Source organism: Misgurnus anguillicaudatus, chromosome 19, assembly GCF_027580225.2.
Source record: "Misgurnus anguillicaudatus chromosome 19, ASM2758022v2, whole genome shotgun sequence".
Classification (NCBI taxonomy): Eukaryota; Metazoa; Chordata; class Actinopteri; order Cypriniformes; family Cobitidae; genus Misgurnus; species Misgurnus anguillicaudatus.
Window position 1 is genome coordinate 3390759 of NC_073355.2, and position 20739 is coordinate 3411497.

The 20739-nt window shown below is 38.1% G+C and overlaps 2 long non-coding RNA genes across 2 annotated transcripts in view; one reads left to right on the forward strand and one right to left on the reverse strand.

Moving 5' to 3' along the window:
• LOC141350960 (uncharacterized) overlaps positions 1-20739 on the forward strand; it is a 167620-nt gene that overhangs the window by 68590 nt on the left and 78291 nt on the right. Inside the window, exon 2 of the long non-coding RNA XR_012359068.1 lies at positions 12393-12453. This is a non-coding gene — a long non-coding RNA (uncharacterized lncRNA). The remainder of the gene's footprint in view (positions 1-12392; positions 12454-20739) is intronic.
• The window catches only part of LOC141350961 (uncharacterized), a 55428-nt gene that overhangs the window by 8642 nt on the left and 26047 nt on the right, over positions 1-20739 (reverse strand). The gene's annotated exons all lie outside the window — the stretch shown is intronic.

Genomic DNA, 20739 nt, shown 5'->3' on the forward strand with positions numbered 1-20739 from the left:
TACTGCCACGGTTACAGCCTTACTTGTACTTGAGGTTTTTTTAGTATGACTTTTTTAGTACTCTTTCCACCTGTGACCTACTGTTGTGAATGATCATTCACATAGTGTGAACACTTCAACGACTTTACAGAGAGCATATAATAAAATAAAAATATTAACTCACCACACCTGATTGTTCAGACAATTTGGTTTACTTTGTTTACAATTGCATGAATAAAATTGTTCAATCCCTTATATTCATGGAATTGAAACAAAAAGGACATTTTCTGAAATACAAGTTCGTTCAGAATTTTAAAAAGCACATGATACATATTTTACTGGGAAATTACAAAAAAATAATTTATTTTTGTTCAGAAAAAGGTATTAAAGATGATATATCAAAGTGCTTAGTTATCCAACCTGTATAAAACCTATTTACTTATGGAGTGCTTAACATGAAGCTATTCATTTTTTTCCTGCTGAAAACATATGTCACTGATAAAGCTTAATAAATGCAGTTCAGAAGATGTTTGGAGTGGTTGAGGCTGGCAAAGGCGCATGGAAATTTTTGTCAGTTATTTTATTATAATTTTTATTCAACCCAGACTCACTTTTGTCTGTTTTGATAGATTTTTTAAGTTGCACAGCAGACACATGCACAAATTAAAAGCTGCTTATCTTTGTTAAGTAGATTTGTGCTTGCATAGAGTCATGAACTGACGAATATACTCTGAATATAATGTTTATTATTGTCTGCTTTGTAACCTTGAATGATCTTGCCAAAACCGAGAGCCTCTAGTGGACAGTCCAATCGAAAAATGCATATGTACAGCAGCAAAGTAATTGTACTGTACGTTATGCAGAAATGTAGGCATAGAGTACTGTAGGTACATTATTCCAATGACCCATGTATTTTTATCCATTTTATTATTTTAGTCATTGCAGTCATATTAAGTAGTAGTATTATGTTATATCACTCCACTGTTGAATTGGATTTATATTTAATCAATGTACTAGGTGTCAATTAGGGCTGGGAATCGATTCCACAAAGAATCAATTCCGAGGCGTTAGGAATTGAGAATTGATTCCAAAGGTTGGACTCCTCTTTAAGATTTTTTACAAACCACGGCCTGAAGCCGATTTCATTTGTCAACACAATCACGTCACCTGTAAAGAAATGAAGTTTAGACTAAATAAATGGATCTAGTCGTGTGTAGGCAAATCAGCGCAACGACTGACCCAATAAAATATTTAAAATCAGTTGCTGGGGGGGTTTGATCTTACTCGTTGTAGTTTAGGACAAGAAGTATAACCCTATCAACAAAAACAATAAATAACACTTACACGAAGAAGAATGCGTCCAAGGTCAACATCAGTAGTCTGGTGTTATTTAAGTTTATATGTGTAAAGAACTAAAATGTACGTGTAAAGTGTGCATGAGTCTGTTCCTGAACAAGATGCTTTTAGAATTTAACAGGGATTTTAGCTATAGTTTTATGACACTGGATGAAATATATGTACCACAAATGTAAAAAAATCCACATACATAAGTGTATGTATACCTGTGTGTGTGTGTGTGTGTGTGTGTGTACCTGGTAATTATCACGTTGTGGGGACCAATTGTCCCCACAAAGATTAAAATACCAGTGTTTTTGTGACCTTGTGGGGACATTTTGATGCCCCCATGAGGAAACAAGCTTATAAATCAAACGGAATGATGTTTCTTGAAATGTGAAGTATCAGAAGGGTTTCTGTGATAGGGAATGGGGTAGGTTAGGGGAATAAAATATAGAGTTTGTACGGTATAAAATGCATTACGTCTATGGAATGTCCCCACAAAACATGGAAACCAGTGTGTGTGTGTGTGTGTGTGTGTGTGTGTGTGTGTGTGTGTGTGTGTGTGTGTGTGTGTGTAAATAGAATCTACCGCATATGGTGAACATATTCCTAGTCTTTACACTGTGTCTACTGTCTACACCTGACACAGAAAGCACGACGTGACAAATCCTTGAAGTAAATGCCTCATTATATTTATGACCAAGCAGCACTCGCAATAAGTCTAATAGGAAGGAAATGGATTTGTAACTGTCGCTTTGTAACGCCTGGTGTAACATTAGATGGCTTCTCGCTGTGTGGCACTGTAAGACGCGACAATATTCGACACGGTGCGGGTATAAAAAAGAATCGAAAGTAACAGTGGAATCGATTCTTGGAATCCGGAATCAAACAGCCCTAGTGTCAATGTACAGTGCACATTTTAGATGTACAAATTGTTCTTGAATATATGTAGTGTGTGATCAGTGTGTATATAAACAAACAAACGAGGAGCTGTTTCCTTGTCCCAAAGCTCATGTTGTTCCCAAGCCTGTTTGCCTGCAGAATGGGGGGAATCATTTTAATGAATAATGAATAGAATTTTCAGGCTTTTCTTCAACAAAGGTTTCTTATGACCCCTTTCATTATAATGTCTGTAGGCAGCAACACAATTGTTCTTCTAAACTTTTGTCTTCAACACAAAAAATAGTAACAGCACAAGGATGGGTAAATTATGAAATAACCTTAAATAATAAACATGGGTTTGGGTTGTGGTTTGATAGAATTATTTAATTTTGATCTGGGCTGATGGAGTTTCTATGTTTCTATGAGGTCTACTGGTCAGTTTTTGATGTGAATGCACTGCTGAGCTCAGATGTTGGCTGCAGATGGAAGTCCTACTTTCTCATGCTAGATTAGCAGTTCACTTTAGAAAATAAGAATGTTTAGTAGCTGAATTAGGTGAATGCATGGTTAAAGAGATGAGTCTTTACTCTAGACTTCATTTAAAAATAAACTTTGGCTTTAGCTTTCAGGTTCCTCCCCAGACATTGAGACAAGCAGGATACAAGACATGCCACATCTGACCAGATTTCAATGTAAAAATGTGCTGCTTGTTAATTAGAGGGACAATCGTGTTTGATTGTAATGTTCAGCGGGACAGCTACTGGAGACACTAATGTAATCAATGAGTGTTATGTAACTATAGCAAAGTGTTTCTGTAGCTCAGTTGGGAGAGATTTGCTTGTAGTCAATAGTGTCCCAATGTCAAGTGAGCTAGGGTCCTTACCAGTACCCAAACCTGCATGCATGATATACTGGTTTAAATTTGTTACCAATAGAATTCTGCACTAAATAATACTACAAATCCAAACTATATCTTTGAATCTTGTCCAGAATTGAGTACATGGATGTATTTAAGAGTATGAGGTAATAATACAATAATGTTACTAAAGTAGTGATATATGTAATATTGTAACTGGACCATAGTAATAAAAACAGTATTAATGTGATGTACAAAAGAATGTCCAAAGTTAAGCTGATGTCAGCAGTCTTTCAATAAGCAAGCCAACAAAGCGACAGCGGTCAAGGGGTGAAAAAAAAACTCCTTTGAGGAGACATGTAAACATCTGTGAGAAAATCAGGCTTAGCTGCAAGGGTCAGTTTTCATCTGACACGTTACAGTGTTACCGATTGCAGGTATAACTCACATTGCTGTTACAGTACTATATTGTAGGTTGTACATATTTTGTATATACTATCCTAAATATATGCTACAGTATATAGCAGGGGTCCCCAACTGGCGGACTCTGGTCTGAGTCCGGACCGCGAGATGGGTCCATCCGGACCGCAAAGACTTTTAACACAATAAACTACATAAATAGTAAACGCTATTTAACGTTATTATAAAATCCAATTTATATCAGGCACATATATGGTCAGCCCAGTAGCGCTTCGAGTGCGGCGCCAGCGCGAACTGTCACAGACAGGTGTGCAGGAAAGAAAGCAGAGAGCCTCATCTGCTCGCGGGTCTGTGGCGGTTGTCAAAAGTGGGGACATTAAACACCATTACGAAACTAAACATAGACACTTTGAAGAAACTTACCCTATGGTCCGAGGTAAGGGTGCAAAAAAATAAATGAACTAATAGCCCAGTATGAGCGACCCACACGGGTCCTCTCTCACTCACTGCCCAACAACGAGTTATGACGAGTCGTCTATGAGTGTTCACTGAAAATACAGTGGATTTTAGGAAAGCATAACAAACCCTTTATAGATGGGAAATAGTAAAGGAGTGCATGGATGCTGCATTTTTGGCTATACTTGCGTATACTTGCGAGTCAGCATTCTCAACACTTAACATTATCAAAGGTAAATACATGTCAAGAATGATCAATAAACATTGTTTTTTTTTAACTAGGACTTTATGCTTTCGTCTTTAGGTTCAACTTAGTTGAGCCTATTTTATTTATTTTTCATTTGAGCTTATTTACATTTCTATAGACTTGAAGGAACACTACAAATTAAGTTTTTTTCCCGCACTTTTACCAGTGCAACTTGAAGCACAGAAGAGAGTGTTCAACATTACATTTAGTTAAGTACAGACAATAAATGAGAATGAAGGTAACATGTGATATGATTTGATTAAGCCAGAGAGGTTTGTGTTCATTGATTGTGATTGTTAATCTCATTTTAGCAGAAATGAGCACTTTCATTTTCCTTTTAAGTTGTTATGTGGAAATGAATGTGTGTTTTGAAGATTTAGAGATGAATGCATTTTGCACTGTTACCTTCATATTTTTGTCAGACATTGTTACTGGATAAATTTACATATTTTGTACCAAGCAACTGAAAGGACATACAGTAACAGAACAGCATTAACATGAAATCCATTTTGTGAAGGATTATTTATGCTTATACATATGAAGAAAAATTATTCAATATACTTGATAACACTATATTTTTAGTAAAACAAATATTTACACTGATTTCTTTAGTCTTGCGAAAGCTGTCAATTTATGTTTTTACGTGCAGTACATGTCCGGACCTCGGCTGGTGCGGAGGGTTCATTTACTGGACTTCCACCAATTTTAGTTGAAGACCCCTGGTATATAGAATATAGTAATATACAGGGCTTGACATTAACACCCGCCAAATGCGGGTAGATTTCGGCTGTGGCGGGTAAGACAGCCAATCCCACTAGCCACTTTGGCTGGTTGAATATATTTTTTATTGTAGTTTTCTTAAAAGTTATTCGAAATTATAAACAATGCGCCATGACCACGCACGATCAGCGGTGGTTCGTGTTGCGGACCAAAGCGCCACCTTTTTACCAGAGAGAGCTCGAGATCTGATGGTTTTGCAAATGCACGGGACGCAGTCTGAGCGCACACACGTACACTTCGGGAAAGAGATTGAAGAGATTCAAAGTGCGTGCACACTCTCTGGGCAAGAGCGGAGAGAAATTCATAGCATATACCTGAATGCACACATCCCAGTTTTGTCTGAAATCAAAGGAAACCCACCAGTGGAGGGTTCGTGCATCATTTTAATGTAGGCTACTTTGTGCAATAATAATGCCCTCTCAACATTTGCCATTAAAAGTCTTAAATAACTTTTAACAGAAATCACGATCAAGTATATTGTCAGGATCCTGCCGGAACCTTGTCTTGTTTTAAAATTTAGTCCAGTATGGCAGGGTTCTGACAGTACAATGTTTTGTGTGGGGAATGCGTGGTCTGTATTGTGGATGCTAACAACGTATTTCCTTTGTCTCGTCACTTTTTAGCCACTCCCTTACCTGTTTTGATTTTCACATGTTGCCCTCATTAGTTCTCCTTATTTATAGTCCTTGTGTTTGGTGTCCTGTACTGGTTCGTTTTGTGCTGTTCCCTGTGAGAACTGAGTAAAATTTTTCCAGTCTAAGTCTAGTTCAGTGTTACATGTTTTTGTTTAGTCCAGTTTTGTGTCAGTTTAGTGTGTAACCTGTCATTTATTTATAAGTCTTGTTTGACCCATCGTGGGCTTTTGTTTTCCTGTTTTTTTCTGTCTTCTGCGCTTGGGTTAGTTTCCTGCTAATTCCTGACACATAAAATTTACTGCTGTTGTTCATAAATATTTAAAGTGTTTGTCTAGGGGTTTTGTGTTTCTTTTCAGTTAACCTTCTACACCCCCTCCACTTTTAATATATTCATTAGAAGTTAATCTATTTATGCCAGCATGTTTTTCATGCACCTAAATTTGTGATATGATTTATACTGATATTACCAGCTAAATAATGTAGTCTTAATTTGGGTGGTCAGTCTGCATTTAAAAGTCAATCTGCATCAAATCTAGCTAAATCGAGTACAATTACTCAAATTAAAGTCATTTTAGGATGCCAAAGTTTAATTATATAAAATGTATTTTACCAGCTACAAAATTATTGGCCAGTGAAAATGCTGAGTGGCTAGTAACTTTGAAAAACAACTAGCTGCTTTGGCTTGTGAGCAAAGGTTAATGTCAAGTCCTGATACTATATAAGTAAGGAATAATTGGCGACAGGCCATTGACTTATAAGAAAATAATGCACATCCAAGGTGGTAATGTGGCACGTTGTGAAGCGGAGTGCCATTTACACCTTGGATGTGCATTATTTTAGAATAATTCAAAGGACCGAAGTCAATTATTCCTCTTAGACCATGGTTATCACAAACATTGCTCTGGTGCCTTTTTAAGACATTTGACAAGTTAGGTGTGCGGTTAAGTAAAATAATCAATCTCCGTTGAACATTTCTCAGCATTCAACAGGCCCGTGGTATAATAGAATTTAACCACTTCCGTTAAAGGAAGTGGTCAGTTTTCTGTGGGCAGTCATCAATCTGGCAGGATGAGGATAGGCATCGGGTGGTGGGATGAGCACCACACCAAACTGGAACTGAGCCTGTCTGTCTCAGATGTCCTCGGGGAACTGAGGACGAGACAGAGAAACAGAAACAAGGTGCTATTAGCGTAGAGCAGGGGTGTCCAGACTTTTTTGTGTGGTGATCTACTTTTAAAATGATAAAGCCGACAAGATCTACCTGCTAAAAGACACAGTTAAATTTTTTTAATGACAATTTAAAAGCGTATTAGGACAATAGAGACAGAGCGCAGCGCGTCATAACCTGAAAACCACGCCCACCGGGGGGGAAAGCAATCCAATCGTCTCCATTGACTTTGTATTGCGAGAGGACGCCTCCTTGTCATTTCTGGCTTATAACAAAAAACTGAATAATGCCTAAAAGCTGCTGTGTGACAATATGTACAGCTAACAAGCCAAAGAACCCAGAAATAAGTTTTTATAAGCTGTCGAGCCGTAAAACCCAGCCTTTAAGGAGAATAAAGTGAAGCCAGAAATGACAAGGAGGCGGCTTCTCGCAATACAAAGTCAATGGAGACGTTGGATTGCGTTCCCCCCCGGTGGGCGTGGTTTTTAAATTTGCATAACTGCGCTCTGTCTCTATACTCTATATCTCTACATTGAATTTAAGGCTGTCCCCATTAGGCTACTCCATTCTTTTTGAGGAGCTAAAAAAGTAATTGAGTACATGTCAAGTACGGCTTAAAATAGCGGAGATGCAGTTTAGTGAAACAAACTAGAAAAAGACAACAGTATCAGAAGCCTTTCTTAAAAAGAAGAGCAGTGCAACGCAGCTTTCTATTGCTAGGCAACCACCGAGTCAGCTGTCTTGTCAATCAAATATTGAAGCGTGAGCGCTCTTTTGCTGTTAACTGTCATATTAGCAGAAGACCTTGAGAGAGTGAGCGAGTGGAGTCTGGTTCTTCAAAGCAACTGTAAACTTCTCTTAACACACCGTAAGGCCCGCCTCTCCCCTCATTCGATTGGACAATGGAAAGACGGGAAGGACGTCGAGCCCTGTCTCTGCTCTCAGCGTTCCTTCAAAGGCGCGTGCTGCGGCCGGCGGCAAAAACCGCAAGGCGCTCAGCGCGCATAAACATAGCTTAAACAACGCGCAAACGCTCCCTGTCCATAGAATATCATTCAAAAAAGGTGCCTGCAACTGCCATAACCGCTTTTGGTGTGATTGGCCCCTCTCATAATGCCTATTTCGCCCTCTGGTTTCCGATGCTCATGGAGCATCATATACAGTTAACTTATGTGCGATCTACCGGCTTTGCCTTTGCGATCGACTGGTCGATTGCGATAGACGTATTGGACACCCCTGGCGTAGAGGCTGCTCACATGTAATGTTAAAGGCACACCGCGGAACTTTTTGGCCACTAGGGGGCGTTAGACATGTATTTTTCACGCCTAGCGCCCCTAGAGGCCACAAGCGCCACAGCACTGTCGCAAAGGAAAAGATCTGGCCAACCTTAAAACTAAACTAAAAACTAAACATATAAACCGCTAAACGATCAACATTTTGAGACATCAGGGAGAAACGCTGTCATGTTACAACTTTCTGATGAGGAACTCATGGCAGAAGCCATTTCTCAATCTGAAGTTGCAGCCTCCGGATGTCGTATTTCTAAGCTGCATACGTCATCAAGACTGTCTTATTTCAGAATATGAACAATTATAAAGTTGACTATTATACTTAGTTAATCGTAAATTATTGCAGTATGCTTATGACTTGCGAATGCTCAGTTTACCTTACTAAACCAGGCTTGATGATGTATGCAGCCTGCATATTTGACCTCCGGAGGCTGCAGCCTTCCAATTGAGAAACGACCAGAAGTATTTCCTTGCCTTTTTCGAAATAAATATTGTTGCATCGTCTCTCTCTCCCTCGCCACCAGCATTTTCCGCAATGGCGCTCGTTTTTCCTCTCTTTTGTGTGAAAATTGTTGCTCCAAATCAAAGTAAACCGATGTGTTTAGGTCTGCCGCTTTGTAATACGTCACGCGAGTGACAGCGAAACGCAGCAAATGAGGAAGAGAGAAACGCTCGGATTTGATTGGTGAATGAATAGGGATTGGTTTTACACTCTGTGAGTTTGAGCAAGTTTGACAGCTATAGCATCCTGGATTGTAATGTAAATACCATAGACAGTAAAAGAAAGGTAAATACATGAACACGTGAATGCAGCATCTGAATACAGGGCACTATATGCAAGATAATCGCCGTCATTTATAAAGAAGACCGCATTTATGTATGAATCAAGATCGTGAGTTTAAATAAAAAATTGCCTTAAAGGGGAATCAAACCCGGGTCGCCCGTGTCCGTGACACTAACACGGTGCCACAGAGTCACATAATAGAAGTTGCTCTCTACACTCCTTCAGTAAAATTCATGTTAAAAACAAATTGTGTGGAGGAAGTGACGTATGCCGTAAAGCAGTCAAATTTTGTAGGTTTTTTTGTGCTCTGGTTACTATCCGAAACCCTAAGTTTTAAAGGTCACATATTTTTAGGCTTTCTAGAGTTTTATTTTAGGTTATGATGTCCTTAAGAATATATATTTGCTGTTTAAGTACCAAAAACAATTTCTATATATTTTTTACAGCTCCTCTTTCAGGAGCTCTGCTAAAAACAGGTCGTTTTGGCATAATATGTGTTTACTTACGGGTTGTGGATTTAAGGTCAGATTCAACAAAGTACGGACTGCAACATCTTTCCTGGAGAAACCAGCATTGAACTGCCACACTGAAGCAGTCACTTGTGAAATGTTTAGAGCAGACGGCTAAAGTCGAACTAGTTGAGGAATTTCTAATTAAATGAATATTAGCCGTTCTCGTATATTAATGTTTTTCAGAAGCCTTTGCAATGATTTAGTTTCCTGGCATCCAACAATTGAACAGCATTTTCTCACGTGGTGTGACATAACTTCGTAGTTTGTTTAGCAACAAGGGGGTGGGGCAGTGGACGGTGGACAGTGCTCGGGGTGGAGACTGAAGGCAAACGAACCGTTTTAACTCACAGCTACTTCAAGCAGGCTGTGTGAATTTGACTCTTAAATCACTGTTTTGAAACTTATATGGTACTTACATAGCCCCTAGACCTCAGTTATCATGAAAAAGCCACAAAATTTAATTTGTTACCATATGTGACCTTTAAAGTATGAGTAAAAGCGATACAGACCCTGTCAGACTATGATAGACATGTCATTCAACCTATTTAAAGTCGATGTACTATCACAGGGGTCTTGAAAATTTATTATAGTTGAAAAATTACATGGTGTCGCTTTAAAGGCACACAGACATACAGTGTAATGTAGGGTGACCATACATCCTGTTTTTCCTCCTCTTTTTGGATGTGCATTAACTGATAGATAAAGTCTGTGTAGTACTTTAATATGAAAACAGGTTATATTGTATAATGTGATCTGGCAGAAATACAGACACTTAAACCTAGTTTATCTCCAGCGAAAGTATGAGTGTGTGTGTGCGTGAGTGTGTGTTTGTACATCATGTGCATTACTACATGTTAATGATATTCCAAAGTTACATACCCCAAAGTAAACAATGACGCAAGTTATCATCCCCAACATAAATGTCTTTTCTTGGAATAGAACAAACACATGTATTTTAGGCAAATTATCATAATTCCTGTCGCTTGGACTCACAGCCTGTAAGTTAATTCCTGTTAGCATTGCATTGTGACTTAATATTTTAAACATGGTAACTATAAACCACGCAAACACATTGTATTATACCAAATACACAAAATAACGTTTTTTAGCAATGAAATAGGTGCACTTTGCACAATTGCTAGGCTGGTATAAAATCCTATCATAGTGTCAAACTATTTATATATATTGTAATCACACCCTTATTGGGTGCTGAGCCTCCATAATATAAATATTATTTAGAATCGCCCCTGGTACTATTTGTGAGTCCAGGTAAAATAGACAATATTGTCACCATTGCAGGTGTCTGTCTGCTTCCGGCCCCACTGCCCAACTGAAATATGGTCACCCTATATAATGAATTTGTGTGTGCTGTTCCGGTCAAGCTTACTATTACGGCATAAGTATGTATACACTCTTAAAAAAATGGTTCTATATCGAACCAGAAATGGTTCTATCACCCGCTTCATATATGGAACCCCCAAATGGTTCAATATACCTGGTAATTCACCAAAAACACAAACTGCACTGTAAGTTTCATGCTAATGTACCAACTTGCATAAGAAAGCTCACAGGAAATAAATCATACACTAAATATTAATAGCCTATTTGTTAACTCTCTCTTTATTTGACCACAGCCTGTTGACACAAAAAGGTTTGTGAATGAGTTGTGTAGGTCTGCAATTATTGTGTAATCTTTAGTTTACACTTCAGTCACAAAACGTGAATTGCCTTCCAAGGGTTCTATATGGAACCCTTTTTTAGTAAAAGGTTCTATTGGCCAACTATAGAACCCCACGGTTCTATATAGAACCTCAAGGAACCTTTTTTTAGAGTGTAGGAGGTGAATTAGGTGTCTCTACTTTAGACTTAAACTGATTGAGTTTGTCTAAATCCCAAAACATTGCTGGAAAGCTCATTCCACAGCTTAGGGACTAGGAAGAAAAAAGATCTACCAACTTGAGATGATTTTGTTATTTTAGGGATATTAAAATACCAGAATTTTGTGAACACAATGTCCGTAAAGGAACAACGGCACAATAAATATATAGAGATTTATTCTGCCATATTTAGTTTGATGATTTTTGGTTTTTATAATCAGTACATCTTTCTTAATGGGGATAAGGAGAAGAACATTTTTTGCCATGCACTTTCTCATATTGTTGATTCAGTCTGTTAGCCTAGAAAACAGGTTTTGCCAGGTTCTGAGGAATTGTAAAGCTGGGTATCGTAAGCATAACAATGAAAACTGATGTTATGTTTCCTGATAATGTTTCAAGGAAGCATGTATAATGAGAAGAGGGCTGTGTTTCAATCAGCTCCCTAGATCTCGAGGTCATGAATCAGTATATTGTGCAGGTTTGGGCACTGGTTAGGACCCTAGCTCACTTGACATTAGGACACTGTTCACTTATTTTCCTACGACGTAGCTGCTTAAGTGCTTTGTGATCATTCACAGCTGTTATTTATCAACAATCTTAAAAAAACAACATCTCTCTGACTTAATTTTTAAACACTTGTTAAAGTATATCATGAAAAACACTTCTTACATATCTGTGCATACATTTGGAGGAATATTGCATTTAAATATTAAGTAGTTCGTGGTCCCTTCCTGTCTTGCAGTGTGTGTTTATATTAAAAACTAATCAAACATTTATATAAAGTTTATTGAGTTGGCTCAAACTGTTTAAGAAAAAATGTGTTTTCTTGAAGTGTTTAAGAAAAACTAAACTTATTTAAGATTTGTTTTCTTACCCCATTGTCAGATTATTTTTATTTGTATTGGGATATTTAGTTGTATTGGGATATTTAGGACAAATACAGACATACAGTTACAGTCTAGTTCTGTCTTCCTTCCCGTCTCCTTCATCCTCTGTCCACTACACGTTACACATACCTTTATACCAAAAACAAATTACAATGGCAATGATATGTCAGAGTGCACTGTTTTTGGTTGACAGCTCAAACATCTTATGATTGTAATACAGATCTCACATTGGTAATATATGACTAATGCTTTATCATTTCCTGTTTTATTTTCTTGATTTAGTTGGACAAGGTGGACAACTTGATGTCAGACATCTTCTCTGCTTTTATGACAGATTTCTGTGGTAAGACTTTTAAAACTGGTCTCACCAGCTTGTGTTCTCCATTCTTTACTTTTTGCTTTCTATATTTTAGCATATTGTGAGGGGTGTTGTTCCTCCAGACCTAGGCAAACATGAAGGCTCTTGTTGATACGTGACACCTTACTTTACCAGATGATGGTTGATCAGGGAAGTGTGGGAGTTTAATACAGTTCTCTATAAATATGAGCAGAGCAGGACATGCTTCAGAGATTTAGGGCCCTATTTTAACGATCTGAAACGCAAGTGCAAAGCACAAGTGACTTTTTGGGCGGATCTTGGGCGCTGTTGCTATTTTTCCGGCGGGAGAAATAAGTCTTGCGCCAGGCGCAAATCAATAAGGGGTTGGTCTGAAATAGGTTCATTATTCATAGGTGTGGTTTGGGCGTAACGTCAAATAAACCAATCAGAACGCTATCCAACATTCCCTTTAAACGCAAGGGCGCAAATTCCATGGCGGGTTGCTATTATTATGACGGATTTACCAGGCGCACGCCAGGAGCGGTTCACAACCGAGGAGACCCACGTTCTTGTAAGAGCAGTCAAAGACAGAGAAGTTGTTTTGTATGGGGATAGGAGAAACCCGCCCAAATCAGCGTCGGTTAAACAGGCGTGAGAGGAAATAGCCACAATTGTCTCATCAGCTGGCATCCGCTACAATGATATCAGGAGACGGGGGAATCCCAAGCTTGCCAGCATAAATCGGGCACGCCGTGTAACGGGAGGTGGATCTGCCTCTAAACAAGACCTGACGCCAGCAGAGGACATCGCTGCGTCCACCCTCACCGCTGAAAGGGTTTGGGGCTTTGAAATCGGACCCAAGAAACGCAAGCAAGGTCCAACCCCAAAGTACACTTACAAATCAAGTTCATATACATTAAGGTTTCTTATGAAAAATTTTCATTGTTATTTACATAAAATAAACGTAATACAGCCACACAACAAACTTATGAACATATTTTTATCGTTATTTGCATGAGAATTTTTTAACGCAGCCACACAATTTTTATTGTAACAATTTATGATTTGCAAAAATAATTGTTGCATCTGTGTAGATTAGATAAGCAAAGTGTGTGCGCGTTGTGCACGCTATACATTATGGTCAAGCATGCGCCCTTAAAATAGCATAATGAACCACGTGCAACGCGCCACTGACTTTAGACTAGTTTTTTTTTGTCAGTGCCGCAATTGTTTTTTGAAACGGCAAAATAGCATCAGGGATGGTTTGCGCCGGAACGCGCCTCCTTTTTTGCGCTGAACCGCCCAGGGAGCGCAAGTTCATTCCCTAGTTTGCCGACGTGCGTCTGTGGAGGGAAAAACCCGCTGTGCGCCGGTGCAAAATACGAATGATACATGCGTCACTGACAAAGTCAATTGCGCTGGGTGCAAGATAGGGCCCTTAGAGTTTTTAGTATTTTTAATAAATGTCATACTGTATTTTTATACCATTGTACAAAAGCCTTATTCCCATTTATCCTGTTCACATTAGTACAAGAGGCATTTTTCAAAATGTTGACGCCCAAACGCATATTTCCATGCATTCGTCCAAATGTTTGGTTCGCATCCATCGACCTGAAGGACGCATACTTTCACGTAACGATTCTCCTCCGACACAGGCCGTTTCTCCGCTTTGCATTCAAGGGGTGAGCATACCAGTACAAAGTCCTCCCATTCGGGCTCTCTCTCTCGCCCCATGTATTCACCAAAGTAGTGGAGGGGGCTTTCTCGCGTATCTAGACGATTGGCTCAAAATAGCTCAATCACGTCAGATGCTGTGCGATCACAGAGACTTAACTCTCAAACCCCTCACTTGTTTGGGTCTTCCGGTCAACTGGGAAAAGAGCAAACTTTGCCCCATGCAGAGGATCTGTTTTCTCGGGATGGAACGGGACTCGGTCGATTTGACAGCACGTCTAACAGTTGCACGTGTACAGTTAATACTGACTTGCCTGAATATGTTCAAGAACAAGAGCGCAGTACCACTGAAACAATTTCAGAAGCTCCTGGGGCATATGGCAGCAGCAGCGGCTGTGACACCGTTTGGGCTGCTCCATATGAGACCGCTTCAGCATTGGGTTCATGACCGAGTCCCGAGGAGAACCATTAATTTTGCCATTAATATGTTTTTAAGCAACTGAAAAAAGCACAAATGTCAGTGCATGTCAAAACGTCCCCAAGGCCCTAAAAACCCCTTAGACTCCAGAGGGTTAAATTTCTCACAATGAAAACTCTAACTCTCCTCACATTGGCTTCTGTTAAGAGGATAGGGGACCTTCATGCATTTTCGGTCGACGATTCGTGCCTTCAGTTATCCAGCGTAACACTGAGACCCAGGCCCGGCTATGTGCCCAAAGTTCCATGGCCATGGCTTTGTTGTGCTCTGTTTCTGCACTATGTGTGTATATAGACAGAATGCAAAGCTTTAGGACCTCAGATCAGCTCTTTGTCTGTTACGGTGGTCAACTGAAAGGGAAAGCTGTCACCAAGCACAGGATGTCCTATTGGATTGTGGATACTATAGCCCTTGCATACCAAAAGCAAGACATGCCTTGCCCGTTTAAGTTACGTGCTCACTCTACACGCAGTGTGGCATCATATTGGGCATTGGCTCGCGGTTCCTCGCTTACAGACTTTTGTAGAGCTGCAGGCTGGGCGACACCTCCCCACTGAGCAATGCGTCTTAAAAAGACGTAATTTCGACGTCCCATGAGGAACCAGAATGAAAGTTTTTATGAAGTCTTTTTATGACGTGGTCTGAACATCCAATATTGATGTCAAGGGGACCTCCAAGCAAAGTAAAACTATTTAAAATGTAGCCATTTTAGACATTATATTTGTATATATATAATCTTTATATGTGAATAAATGTTAAAAAATATTGCTTATAGATAATTCCCAAATATACCAGTTCCACCTTAACTATCTGTGTCTGCAATCTTGCTCTCTCTCTCTCTCTCTCTCTCTCTCTGTTGCGCATGTGCGGAGTGAGCGTGGAAGTTGGCGTCTGAGTGAGTGTGGACACGCTGGAGTGTGTGTGAGTTTTTCTGGCTTTTTCTAATTTTCCTTATACCTGCTGTTCTATCTATGGTTTAGTCGGATTAGTATTGTGTTAGGGAAGACTTTAAGTTTAAAAGCGCGGTCGTCCGCGCCGGCGAGATTGCCGGAATGGCGGAACCGGCGCTGTCAGTTTTAGATGAACTGAGCAGACGGCACGGTATTAAAGTGCTCACTGAAACACAATGTTCAGTGGAGCAATGCAGTTTATCGGTAGCAGAAGTGGTTGGTTTTGAGAGCATTGTATCTGCTTCCCGGATGAACAGTGCTATTGTGGTGTTTCTGGATAGCATTGATAAAGTTAACTTAGCCGTAGCTAGCGGCATTGTGATTAATGAAACTTTCACTCCGGTTGTGCCTCTTGCGCAACCAGCAAAAAGAGTAACTTTGTCAAATGTACCTCCATTTATTAAGGACGAGATTTTGGAAAGGGAACTGTCAAGGCATGGAAAGATAATGTCAAAAATGAAAAAAGTTCCGTTAAGATGTACTTCTCCCCGTTTAAAGCATGTTGTGTCGTTCCGGAGGCATGTTTACATGATTCTGAATAACGTAAATGAGGAACTGAATTTAGTTATGAAATTCAAAGTGGATGGTTTTGATTATGTGATCTTTGCGACATCTGGCATTATGAGATGCTTTGGTTGTGGGAGAGAGGGACACATTATCAGAGCTTGTCCAGAGAAGGCAATGCAAACAGTGAACGTAGCATTGAATGTTGAGGGTGATGAAGCACAAAAGTCTGAAAATGTACCTATTGGGGAAAATAATTGTGTTGTTGATGCATTAACAATGGAGGCAAGTACTAGTGTTAATGAGAATGTAAATGCACAAAAGTCTGAAAATGTGCCCGTTGTGGAAAATAATTGTGTTGTTGATGCAATAGAAATGGAGGCCAGTACTAGTGGTAATGAGAATGTAAACACTACTATAAATACACATTTAAATGCTATAGAAAATGAAAAGCAGAATGTCCTAGCAGAGAAAGAAAGTGTAGTTGATGTAGTAGAATCCGGTGAGGAAGATGTATATGGCAGAAGATGAAAAAAAATGTAAAGCTCCTGCACTAAAAAGAAAGACAAGTAATAAAGGAAGAAAGAAAAAAGTGAAAAAAAAACTACTGATAGTAAGATTGAAGTTGAAGTTAATTCTGACAGTAGTGGTGCTGATGAATCAGTACATGGAAGTGGGAGTGAGTCTTCGGATTCTATAAAATCTACTGCAGTAAGAAGGTCAGAGAGAACTGCTTACACCCTAGACAAAATAAAACTTTTTTTACAGACTACTAAAGGTATGAAAGGGGTAAAAGTAGAGGAGTTTTTCCCTGATAGACAAAAATTCTTGGACTCTGCTCAAGTATTGATGAGAGAGACAGGTGATGGTGGTTTTACGGATCAAGAGAGATTTCGGTTAAAGAAAATAGTGCATAAAATCAAACTAAATATGCTCAATGAGGAATTTGAAGTGGCATGATTCATTTCTTTTTCTTATGTTTTGGTTGCTTGGTTATTGGTTTGTTTGGACATATCTTTTTACTATAATGACTGAAATTAAAGTAGGTACTTTAAATCTAAATGGTGCAAGAGACGTTCACAAAAGAACAAAGCTCTTTCAATTAATTAGAGAAAAAAAATTGATGTTATGTTGGCACAGGAAACTCATAGTGACTGTGTTAATGAAATAGAATGGAGAAGGGAATGGGAAGGACACATTTTACTGAGTCATAAGAGTAATGTTAGTGGAGGGGTAGCAATACTATTTCAGAAGAATTTTATTCCCATATCATGTCAAGTTGAAAATGTTGTAGAAGGACAACCTATAAATGTAAAAGCAAAGTTTGAAAACATGACTTTGGTGTTTTTAAATATTTATGCCCCTACTTTAGGAACAAGTAGAGTAGTGTTTTTAAATGAAATTAATACAGTACTGTCCAATTGTAATGTTGAAGAATATGTGTTCATGGGTGGGGACTTTTACTGCACTGAAAATCATAGTTTAGATAGGAACCACCTAGAGCCACATATGGCTTCTCAGAAAACTATGAAAAAGATTATTAATACACATGATTTGTGTGATATTTGGAGGGTTTTTCATGGAAATGAAAGACAATATACATGGGTGCAGATAAGAGAAGGTTTTATTTCTTCAGCAAGATTTGATAGATTTTACATTATCAGACATCATTTGAATATTGTTAAAAATGTGACATAACACCTGCTGGTTTTACTGATCATTGTATGGTTGTTTTTAATTGTTTTATTGCTAATGTAAAACTGAGAAGTGCCTATTGGCATTTTAATGCATCTCTTCTTGAAGATGTGTTTTTAAGATGTTTTTTGTTATTTTTGGAAATCTTTTACAGTTGAAAAAATGTCTTTTGTTTCAATTCAACAATGGTGGGATTGTGGCAAGGTCAAGATACAGCAACTGTGCCAACAATATACACTTAATGTATCCCGGGATATTGCCAAGACTTTAGAAGGATTAGAAACTCAAGTGTTAAAGTTACAAAATCTTTTAGAGCCTACAAAAAACCAGAAATGGGCTGAAGTTTTTAGAAATAAAAAAAGAGTGATGAATGACCTGTTAGGAATCCAGGCACAAGGAGCATTGGTTCGCTCAAGGTTTCAGAATGTAGTGCAAATGGATTCCCCAACTAAATATTTTTTTAATCTTGAGAAAAAAAATGGTCAGAGTCGCCATTTTCATACTTTTTTGTCAGAGGATGGACATGAACTTACAGATATGTGTGATATTAGGAAACGGGCTAGACCTTTTTATTCTAACCTGTATAATTGTGAATATAATGAAGAGAGTGAGGTAGAAAAAACCTTTATTGATAAATTGCCTCAAGTATCTAAGAGTGCAAACAACAAGTTAAGGAAACCTCTGTCTAAGGAGGAGCTTTATAAAGCTTTAATGAGTATGGAAAATGGTAAAGCACCTGGGATTGACGGTCTCCCTGTAGAGTTTTATAAAAAATTCTGGAATATTTTAGGAGATGACCTGTTGGAAATATTCAATGAAAGTTTAACAGAAGGCTTTTTGCCAATGAGTTGTAAAAGAGCCATAATCACACTTTTGCCAAAGAAGGGAGATTGAATTGGCGACCAGTTTCATTATTATGTACAGATTTTAAAATACTTTCGAAGACACTGGCAAACAGAGTAAGAGAAGTGATTGGAGAAGTAATCCATGAAGATCAAACGTACTGTATACTAGGGATGTGCCCGAAGCCGAATACGTTATTCGGAAGGGCACGGATAATGGCTTCAAAACGAATAACGAATTCATCCGAATAATAGAAAAAATATTCGGCCAGACATAATCACGTGTTTACTGGAACAGCGCTAAATTATAAACGCCTTAAAGCACGTATAATATGTGTGTGAAGTGAATGAGTGCAATCTATAAAATGACATGAATGACATTCCTGCGCGTCCCTTACTTAGAAACGCCAGCTGTTTTGGAATTAGTTTAAAAACACTGCTAATATCAAAATTCTTTTAACCCAACTGTAAAAAAAATGACTCTTTTAGTTTATTTTATTTTATTTTATTTTATTACGCAAGACCAGAAAACCTTGATAAAATGCTGCACTCTGATAATAAAATATTCGTTAATAACTCCGTGTCTCCGTGTGACTTCGGTCACAGATGATCTTTTAATTACTTCAAGTTAAAGCAAGCTTCAGTGTCAATCTAGGTGAATATAAAATAAAAATGTAAATAGATAAAAATATGAAAATGTAACATTTTAAAAGCAAAATTTAAACTGAAGAATATTATGACATGATTTGCATTAAACATAAAGATAAAGTAAGTAAATACCACTGAAACATTTGGAGTAAATCTTTCTAATTACCTTTTTGTTTAAAATCATGTTGCTTGTTTTGAACTAAGTCAAAACTGACTTTTAAATAATAGAGCATACTGTTATTTGACATTTTAAACGAATGTCTTTTATTGATTTAGATTAAAGTTTTTCTAAACAATTCGTTCTGTTCGCGCAAACGCTGTAGGCTATGGACATAGTTAATATGCTCACCAAGTTGTTGTAATGATTATTATGCTTTCATAAATTCTTGTCAAAACGTTTGTTTTTGAAATATTCTGTCAGTGCACGTACTTGCGTGTTTGTGCGTTGCGTTTCGGATCTGTCGGTCAGCGCGGGTCTTGTCGATTTTAATAGCTTTTTACCATAATTCAGTCCCGAATTTATCTAAAGTTTGGAGTTTTTTTAAGAAACAAAGTTTGGACTCTGAATTTTTTTGGCTTTTAAAAGAGCCGTTATTATTTGGAGCCCGGTTTGATGTATCATGTGAATCCATGCCTGGCATAACCCATGTGTTAAGAGATAAAAAGGTGGTGGAACTAAAACAGATAATGGAGGTTGGTGGAGAGGACTTCAATAACATCAAAGAAGTAGCTACACTTTTGGGAATGTGGTCATATCGGAAAGTCAGCATGTTTATGGACTTGATCAAACAGAGACTAAGTGTTGAAGAAAGAATGCTTTTAAAGAAGTACTGTTGTGAAAAAACTCAACCCGAACCTTGTCATCGTCTTACTGATATGAATATTGTACCTGATTTTCAAGGACTTTCTGGACCTTTACTGAATTTAAAAGGACTAGACGAGTTAACACTATATAATGTGAAAGGAAAACAGTTGTATAAATGTTTTGTTAAGGTGTTAAACAAAAAGGTGTTACATGGGAAAAAGGAAAATGTGTGGCAAGATAATTTGAGAATTGAAGAAGATGATAAGCCAAGTTGGAGAGTGTTGTATAAACCACCATTAACCAAAAGAGTAGGAGATATACAATGGAAGATTTTACATGGTGCAGTTGCTGTGAATGCCTTTGTTTCAGTTATTAATCCGAATGTACAGAGTGGTTGTCCTTTTTGTAATATTAGAGAAACTGTTTTTCATTGTTTTTCGGAATGTAATCGGCTTGGAGCATTATTTGAAGTTCTTAAGGTTTTGTTTTTAAGTTTTGGAGAAGTGTTTTCATCAGTGGGTTTTATTTTTGGACCAAAATACACTTTCTCGATTAGAAAGAAAAGTCAATTATTGAACTTTTTAATAGGACAGGCTAAACTTGCAATCTATGTTAGTAGGAAGAACCAAATTGATGGAAAAGTAGGGCAGGAAGCCTTGTTGTTGTTTAAAAGATTTGTAAAATCAAGAATTCTGATTGACTACAATATTTATA